The sequence below is a fragment of the Petaurus breviceps genome, unplaced genomic scaffold (genome assembly GCF_028583685.1).
Source record: "Petaurus breviceps papuanus isolate PSGF00001 unplaced genomic scaffold, PetGlider_PUasm1.0 90723, whole genome shotgun sequence".
In the NCBI taxonomy this organism is placed as follows: Eukaryota; Metazoa; Chordata; class Mammalia; order Diprotodontia; family Petauridae; genus Petaurus; species Petaurus breviceps.
The window spans coordinates 2,309,765-2,319,664 of record NW_027187323.1 but is presented as its reverse complement, the minus strand read 5'-3'; the positions used below and the strand labels follow the sequence as shown (position 1 = coordinate 2,319,664).

The 9,900-nt window shown below is 39.7% G+C and overlaps 1 protein-coding gene and 1 pseudogene across 11 annotated transcripts in view; both read left to right on the top strand.

The window, feature by feature from the left end:
- LYPD6B (LY6/PLAUR domain containing 6B) overlaps positions 1-9,900 on the top strand; it is a 242,919-nt gene that overhangs the window by 82,152 nt on the left and 150,867 nt on the right. The window lies entirely within an intron of this gene.
- Positions 4,561-9,822, top strand: LOC138145029 (dnaJ homolog subfamily A member 1-like; annotated as a pseudogene).

Sequence of the window (9,900 nt, the reverse complement as noted above, 5' to 3'; positions counted from 1 at the left end):
CTTTCTTTCTTTCTTTCTTTCTTTCTTTCTTTCTTTCTTTCTTTCTTCCTTTCTTTCTTTCTTTCTTTTTGGTTTTTGGAGGGCAATTGGGGTAGTGACTTGCCCAAGGTCACATGGCTAGTTTTTACATTAAGTGTCTGAGGCTGGATTTGAACTCAGGTCCTCCTGATTCCAGGGCAGGTGCTCTATTCATTGCACCACCTAGCCACCCCTCATTCTCTCCCTTTTCAAAAGTAGGTGCTTCCAACTTCCCTCCCCCCCAGCCTGCCCTCCCTTCCATCATCCTCCCTCTCATCCCCTTCCCCCCTACTTTCCTGTAGAGTGAGATACCCTATTTAGTGTGTATGTCATTCCCTCCCTAAGCCAAATTCAATGAGGATAAGGTTGACCCATTCCCTTTTGCCTTCCTGTTCTTCCCCTCCATTGTAACAGTTTTCCGTTGCCTCTTCTATATCAGAGAGTTTACCCCATTTTGTCTCTCCCCATCTCCTCTCATTATTTTCCTCTCTCACCTCTTAATTTCACCTTTTAGGTATCATCCTTTCCTATTAAATTGGTCCTGTGCACTCTATCTATGTATACCGGTACACACATATATACACACACACTCACATATGTATTCATATGCCCATATACCCTCTTATATAGACATATATATGTATGCATACATATATACATTTATATTCCCTTCAACCATTCTCATACTGAGAAAAGTTTCATAAGTTACAATTATCGTTTTTCCATGTAGGAATGTAAATAACTCAACTTTGATAAGTTCCTTATGATTTCTTTTCCCTCTTTACTTTCTCGTTCTTCTCTTGCTTCTTGTATCTGAATGTCAGTTTTCTATCAAAATTTGGTTTTTTCATCAAGAATGCTTGAAAGTCCTCTATTCCATTGAATATTTTCCTCTTAAACATGATACTTAGTTTTGTTGGGAAGGTGATTCTTGGTTTTAATTCCAGCTTTTTTGGTCTCCAGAATATCATATTCTAAGCCCTTTGATCCCTCAGTGTAGAAGCTGCCAGATCCTGTGTTATCCTGATTGTGTTTCTACAATATTCAAATTGTTTCTTTCTGGCTGCTTGTAATATTTTCTCCTTGATCTGGGAATTCCAGAACCTGGCTATAATATTCCTAGGAGTTTTCTTTTTGGGATCTTTTCCAGGAGGTGATCGGTCGATTCTTTTAACCTCTATTTTGCCCTTTGGTTCTAAAACATCAGGGCAATTTTCCTTGAGGATTTCTTGAAGGATGATTTCTAGGTTTATTTAGTCTAATTCTGAAGGAATGATTCACTTTTGAGATTCTTTTCCATCTGGCAAATTTGTCTTTTTAAGGCATTCTTCTCCTCATTACTTTTTTGAGCCTCTTTTGCCATTTGAGTTAGTCTATTTTTTAAGGTGTATTTTCTTCAGTCAGGTTGTTGACTCTCATTTCACAATTTTCTTGCATCATTCTCATTTATCTTCCCAATTTTTCCCCCACTTCTCTTATTTGATTTTCAAAATCCTTCTTAAGATCCTCTATGACTGTAACCAGCTCGTATTTTTCTTGGAAGGTTTTGGTGCAGCAGTTCTGACTTTGCTGTCTTCCTCCTGTTCCATGCTTTGAACCTTTTTGTCCCCAAAATAGGAGTGTAAAGTTGGATTGCTCTGCTTACTTTGCTTTCTTTGCTTGCTCATGTTGTCACTCAGTTACTTGACTTTTGAGCTTTTTGCTACAGTAGGACTCTGCTACCAGACAAGGGAGCTTTGTCCCAAATTGCTGGGATTTTTGCAGCTGCTGGAGCTTTTAGTTGGGTGCCCTCTCTGAGCCTCCACATGCTCTAGCAAGCTGGTCATGCACCCCAGGACCTTCCCCCTAGACTACAATCCAGATCCAAGCAGGTTAAAGCAAGAGTGATTACCCTTCAGACTGGTTGCTTGGTCCCTGCAATCTGTAAGCCAGGAGCTGAAGCTACCATGTGGTGGTGGCTGCACAGCCATGGTGCCTCAGTGTGTTCTCCCTCCAGGGGGTAAAGGCTTGACCACACTCCTGAACTACTGGATCCCAAAGTCCACACTGCACTGACCTCTCACTTTGTTCTTAGCATCTATGTGTTGATAATTCTAGAAACTGCCACAGCTACTGGTGATCTCCACACATGTATTTTCAATCACCATGTATACACATGTGTTTTCAGTTACCATGTATATTGTCAGTCACCATGTACACACAGGTATTACTGTCAATTACAATACCATCATATTTAGACATGCATTATTAGTTACAAAAACTGATCTTCTTTATTACATTGCACATTCTGGAATTCCCAATCTATGCTCAGCGAGTCCTGAGTGGCTGCTGCCTTACTGTCTCATAAATGTTTTCTGTAATGATTACCTTCTGGAGAGCCCACTTGACTGTGCTATATGCACGAAAATAGAATCCTGACCTTTGAATCAGAAGACCTGTTCTTTGTTAGGTCTGTGACCATGAACATGTCCTGTTGAGCCCTAGTTTCTGCATCTGTAAAATGGGGATAATACTTGAATTATATACATTATAGGTACAGTAATTTATTTTGAGACCCAGATGAGATCATGTATAGGAAAACACTTTTTAATTAATGAAGTCCTGTTTAAATGAGTTTTCTCAAACTTCATTCATTACAAGTTTTAATTTTCTAGTGTCTATGACCAGTGTCTTGACTTCACTGCATTCTATTTTCTAAGACAGGGGTTCTTAACCTAGGGTTTGAGGACCCCCATAGGGTTTGTAGATAGATTTCAATGGGTCTGGGAACCTGGATTAGGAAAAATTGCATCTTTATTTTCACTAACTTTGGTTTTCTTTGTAATCCTACAAAAATTCATATTATGCATTAAAAAATATTCTGAGGTGGGTCCATAGGATTCATCAGACTGATAAGGGGCTCATAATAAAAAAAAAAATCTCAGAACCCCTCTTAAGAGATGCTGATGTTGAATAGCTGACCTGTACTGAGCACTTTAAGATTTTCCAGTGACTTTATATAATTGCCTCCTTTTACTTTTTTATTTTTGCTTTTTGGAGGGCAGTTGGGGTTAAGTGACTTGCCTAGGGTCACCCAGCTAGTTTTTGTGTTAAGTGTCGGAGGCCAGATTTGAACTCAGGTCCTCCTGACTCCAGGACTGGCACTCTATTCACTGCACAACCTAGCCACCCCTCCTTTTACTTTCATAAGTAACTTCTTCCCCTTCTGCTCTATGAAAACAGATAGATTAAGAGGGTCCGGGGACTCAGAATCAAGCAGGAACATTTTTCAGGACTGAGACTTTTTTTTTTCTAGACATGTGATTTGATAAATATAAGGGACCCTCAGCAATGAATTTCCTTCTGCCTGTGCAGATCAGTGGCTCTTTTACAACCTATAATCTTCAAGAGATGACTGAGGCATCAAGAGGTTAAGTGACTTACCAGAATTATACAGCCAGTACATGTCAGAATTGGAAACCCAGGTTTCCCTAATCTGAAGATCCTCAGTGCTAAGACTAAATGCCACCAAAATGGTTTTGATCCAAGGCTGTATAAGTGAGTCACCACAGTCCTCACATTTCATGTAACTAGACTGTAAGACTCTTGAGGGTAGGGATCAATTAATTTCATACAGGGCCTTGCAGATATTAGGAAATGTTTGTGGAATTCAAGTGAATCCCTGGGCTCTGATAAAGCAGAACTAAAAAGGTGTTTCTTGATTGTTCCCTCCCAAAAGTACTGCTCATAAATGAAACGGAGAAGATAGCATCATTTCCACTGAAGAGAGAGTGCAGTCTTGGCAGACAAAGGAGGGTGAGATTGTGTCCATTGTTAACCAAAGCATCGAGGTTTCTTCTCCTAAGAGATGCTGAAGAACTAGAGTTTGCTTGCAGCCCTCAGAGAATATTGTGCAGCTGTGCTCTGTCCCACCATTCAAATGAGTATCACATGAACAGACCTTTGTAAAACAAAATAGAAATTTAGAGAGTAATGGCACAAATAGATCAGAGCTATAAACTTTGAGCAAACATGTAATTTGAGTTTGATTCCCCTGATCTAAGGAACTAAGGAGCTTTTGAATTCTAATCACTGAGCTGGAATGGCCTTCCCCAGAGACTTGGTTACTTAGAAAACATGTCTTTGACTCCTCTGCCTGTAAAGTAAGGATATGATGAGAGGAAGGTCCTAAAGGTCACTTGGCCTGGGAGGTCAGCAAGATAAGCCATTGCAAAGGGGCAGCTAGGTGGTGCAGTGAGTAGAGTTTTGGCCCCAGAGTCAGGAGAACCTGAGTTCGGTTCTGGCCTCAGACACTTAACACCCACACAAAAAAAAACTAGCCGTGTAACCTTGGGCAAGTTACTTAACCCCAATTGCCCTCCAAAAAGTCAATTTAAAAAAATTTTTTTAATGGGGCGGCCAGGTGGCTCAGTGAGTAAGAGCACCAGCTCCAGTGTTGGGATGACCTGGGGATCAAATCTGGGCTTAGAGACTTAGCACCCACCCAGAAATAACTGGCCATGTAACCTTGAGCAAGTTACTTAACCCCGATTGTTTAAAAAAAAAAAAAGATAAACCATTGCTAATGCAACTAAGTCTTCTCTAGGCAGCCACTGACAAATATTGAAGAAAGGAGTATGGGTTTGGTGGGAGGTAAAGGCACGTAATGGTCCATTGGTCTAGAAATTTCCTGTGTCTCTCTGTTAGGTCCCATTGTTGTACCTGGAAGGTCAAGTTCTTAGTGGGAATCACACTGGGGGCTTCACTGTCCTCCCTTGGACTTCAGGAGAAAATCACCATGAGGTGGTGGTTTGGATTAACTTTTGACCTCTTTTATGATATCCTCTTTGGGTATTTCTTCAATACTGGGACCGTGACCGTCAATTCTTGAAGGCTGCTGGGTGGTAGACTGGATAGAGCTCTGGACTTGAATTTAAGAAGCCCCAAATTTGAATCCTGGCTCAGACATTACTAGCTGTGTAAACCTGGGCAAGTTCTCCTCTCAGTCTGTTTTCTCCACCTAACTCAGAGGATTGCTGAGGATAAAATGAGACAATATATGTAATATGTGTGAAGTGCTTTGCAAACCTTACAATATTTGCTGTTGTTATTTTTGTAATGGAAGTACCCACACCAATGAAATCACATATTTTTGAAGTACTGAATCATAGGTATGCAGGAGATACATGAGGTAGGGCATACCTGAGAGGAGGGGATCAATATTGGTGTCTCTAATGATTTAAAACAGACGTTTAGTAAATAACCAGGTGAAAGGCCAGTGGAATCAGACTAACTTTTGGGAAAGCCAATAATTGGTATGCATGTACAGTGGAGTACTGTTTCCCATAAGGAATCACTCTCCTATTTATGTCATAGCCTAGTAACCTGAGTCCTACAGAAGCTATTGCTTTTTTTTTTCCTTTTTCCTGGATCTGTGGTTTATTTCATCAGCATAAGGAGCTCCCAGTCAGGAATTTTCTTGTACCAATGTATAGCTGAACACTCTCTTACTTACAGTCTTTTTTTTTTTGCTTGTGCTTTTTGGAGGGGGAAAGGTAGGGCAATTGGGGTTAAATGACTTGCCCAAGGCCACACAGCTAGTTTTGTGTTAAGTGTCTGAGGCCAGATTTGAACTCAGGTCCTCCTGACTCCAGGGCCGGTGCTCTATTCACTATATTACCTGGCTGCCCCTCTTACTTACAATCTTAGAGAGATGCCTGAGTAACTGAGAAGTGATCTGCTTTGGGTCTCACAAAAAAAGCCTGTCGGAAGTGAAATTTGAACTGAAAACTGGAAAACGCAGTTTCTGAGGACAACATTCAATCTGCTATACCACACTGATATTCTTGTTTAACTTTAGTGAATATTTAATAGCTCTATTAGTGTTCTTATAAACTGGCAAGAATGTGTCTTTTGCCTTCTCCCATGCAAAAATGTGGATTCTTAACATAACACATTTTTTTGAGTGATACTAAGTCTTAGGTTTTCTCAAATGTCATGATTGGGAAAAAACTACTGTATGATCGTCCATGACAGTTCAAAAAACCTTGCACATACACATTAAACATTAAATCAGTTCCCATGTCAACTATATGCAGGTGAGAAAGCCAGGGAATAAGATGATTAATTGAATGTGATGCAATTTTTCCTCCAGCAGGTGTTATAAAACCTGGTTATAAAAGCATTGGGATCACATGGTACCAGGAAAAGGTATTTGTGTATGAAATCAGTCTCTTACTCAGGTAACATTTTATCCTTGGCAACCCTTAGGAAGACAATCCCTTATATCACCTGGAGTCGCTAAGAGTTAAACTGGACTGCTACAGAACAGCAGCTTTTAATCTATGGAGTCAATTTGATACTAATGGAGGTGAGCCAATGTGTAGATAATCTCAAATGGGAGATAATCCAGAAATAATTTAGAATTGGATTGGTAAATTTTATGTAAGTGTTATGTAATTGTTTCCCCTTCAGATTTCCCTTTATAATTCTCTTTGACGTAGGGTTACATTTTAATGAGTTTGCCCTCCAGGAGTCTAGCGAGGAAGCTGTTCTTTACCTCCTTTCTCCCTGTCACTCAGACAATTGACATGAAGAAGTAACGGGAAGAAGTACTGAGCTGCACTACATTTTACTTGATGGCAGAAAGCATTGTACTCAGATCCATATTTATAGTCACAAAGCATAGTTTCCAAGGGCACCAGAAAAAGGTACTTTATTGTGATTTTGTGTAAGAAATAAGACAGGAGCAACAATAGATATCCAGCCAAAGGATGTATCATGGGGAGGTTGTTTGTCATGCTAACTCTTGTTCTGATGTTTTAGACACTTAGGTGGAGAAGTGAAAATGTATTGTGTGCTTTCTTTGAAAATCATCACTCGGTTCTCTGTATTTGAATCTTGCCTGGCTCTTCCTTAACTGTAAACGAGAGCTACAAAAGCAAAGTGGATAAAAGTTGCTAAACCCAACAACAGTGAAGTAAATGTTAGCTGATCTTAGGGACTAAGAGTCTTCTTCCATGAAAAATTAACTCATGGCTGGATAGAATGTTGAGTCTTTGGTTTGTTTTGATTTGGGTAAATGGCAAATGGCATGCCTTGTGGGCAAGCAGATTTCTACTTGAAATTATTTAATCATATGAAATTTCTAAAACACAAATTAGAAATCTGTGTCATGGGAAGAAGTTGGGTCCTTTGAAAAGCAAAAATAGTATAAATATATTGGTTTGGGGAAAAGGTCTAAAGAGCCTAATAAAATCTCATCTCAAGTCACAGAGCAAGAGAGATGAGTTGTACTGGAGGTAAAATATTATATATAACATTTAAAACTATATTTTTTTGTTTTTATTTTTACATCACCTGCATTCCCAGTATAGCCTTCTCCTAAGAGAGGAGATCCTTCTAAGACATTCATCCTTATAAAAAGGATTCTTGACTTTTGTTTTATCCTGGACCCCTTTGGCAATCTGGTGAAATCTGTGGATCTCATCTCAGAATGACCTTTTAAAATGAATAAGATAAAATACTTAGGATTATGAAAGATACCATTATTAAAAGTTATCAAAATATTTTTTAAAGAGTTCACAGGCCCAAATTAAAAGGACTCCTGCTTTGTGACAAAGAATAAAAAAAGAAAAAGAAAACAGCTGAGCAAAACTAAGGAAATGGCAAACCATTCTAGTATTTTTGCCAAGAAAACCCCAAATGAGGTCACAAAGAGTCAGACAGAACTGAAGCTACTGAACAACAGCAAACCAACACATCAAAAAAGTCTGATACTTTTTGCAGCATCCCTCACTCATTGAGGGAAGTGCCTTCTCACTCTCCTCTCTCTCTCTTTTCTTTTTTTTTTGCTTTTTTGGAGGGGGGGAGGGCAATTGGGGTTAAGTAACTTGCCCAAAGTCACATGACTTGTTTTTTGTGTTAAGTGACTGAGGCCAGATTTGAAGTCAGGTCCTCCTGACTCCAGGGCTGGTGCTCTATTCACTGCGCCACCTAGCCACCCCTCACTCTCCTCTTTGGGGAAGAACTTGGTCAAAAGAACATTCTGTTTAAATTGTTTTGTTGTTGTTCTTTCCATTTACATCATGGTAGTCATTGTTATTGTTCTCTTGATTCTTCTCACTCCACATCTCATCAAGTTCTTTTTCCTTTTTATGCCTTTCTGTGTTCATCATATTAATTTCTTACAGTCAATCAGCAAGGATTTATTGTGTTGTTACTGAATCCCACATATTGTGCTAAGACCTGGAAATAGAAAAATAGGCACAAAGGGTCTCTTTTTATATGTTATGTATTGAGGGACATAACATGTAAATAAATACCTAGGCACATATAAAATATATAAGGAGTACATGGGGAAGTTTCAAGATAATTCAGCAAGAAGTGGAGGGCAGGGGCGGCCAGGTGGTTCAGCAAGTAAGAGCACCGGCCCCAGTGTCGGGATGACCTGGGGATTGAATCCGGGCTCAGATACTTAGCACCACACCCAGAAATAACTGGCCATGTAACCTTGAGCAAGTTACTTAACTCCAATTGCTTTAAAAAAAAAGTGGAGGGCGGCAGTGAGCTCCATGCACAAGAACTCATCCCCCACCAATCATCTCTTTCTTCTTCTGGCTCCACCCTCCCCCAAAAAATCCTAACAGGTTCCCTTTAACCTCTCCCCTAACCTCTAGACATGGGCATTTCTCCTGAACTATAGAAAATGGTGAAGGAAATGACTTGGTTTTTTTGGATAAAACCCAATGCTTCCTAGAACTGAAAAAAAGACATATAGAAAGCTATCCCTGAAATATCACCTAGATAAGAATTCAAATGAAGAAGAAAAGTTCAAATAGATACTTTCTTTTTTTTTTGGAGGGGGGAAGGCAGGGCAATTGGGGCTAAGTGACTTGCCCAAAGTCACATGGCTAGTAAGTGTTAAGTGTCTGAAACTGGATTTGAACTCAGGTCCTCCTTACTCTGGGACTGGTGCTCTATTCACTGTGCCACCCAGTTGCCCCTAAGTGCTTTCTTTTTAAGAATATTTATTTATTTACTAACATTCAGTTTCACAATCCCTTGAGTTCAAAATTTTCTTCCATTCCCTTTCCTCCCTTCCCTCCCCCCATGGCAGCATGCAATCTGATATAGGATGAAGTACTTTCTGATGCAAAAAGAGACTTATATGACAAAGGTGGAAAACCAGCCATCAAAGACTATGGTTCTGGTTGTAACTGGCTCACCAACTGATATCTTTGCTGGTTTTTTTTGGATGAGGTGGATGAATGCAAAGGGGATGGAGAGGTAGAAATGTTTATTAGTTGTCTGTGACCTTAGAAGATTTATATAATGGTACAACAAGAAAACTGGTTTTGCAGAAGACTCTAATTTGTGATAAATGTGAAGGTTGGGGTCGTAAGACAGGAGTTGTAGAATGCTGTCCCAATTGCAGAGGTACTGAAAAACAAATAAAAATTGGTCAGATAGGACCATCTCTGCAAAGAAGGGAGGAAACATGCCTTCTCACTCTCCTCTTTGGGGGAAGAACCTGGTCAGCAAATTCTATCAGTTTTCATGGAATGCCAATGTCATGGGGATTGAATCAACCCTAAAGATAGATGTAAGGGCTGCAATGGAAGGAAAATTGTTCCAGAGAAAAAGGTTCCTATTGACAAGAGTAGAGAAGATGGTTAGAAGATAATATTCCATGGTGAAGGTGACAACATTCCATGGTGAAGATGACAGCATTCCGTGGTGAAGGTGACTGGGAGCCAGGATGTGAACAAGGTGATTCAAGTCATTGTTCTAGATCAGAAGGATAATGCTATGTTTACACAATGATCTGAGGAGCTTTTCATGGATATCAGTTGGTTGAAGCATTGTGGGACTTTCAGAACTACAGTCATTACTTGTCATCCT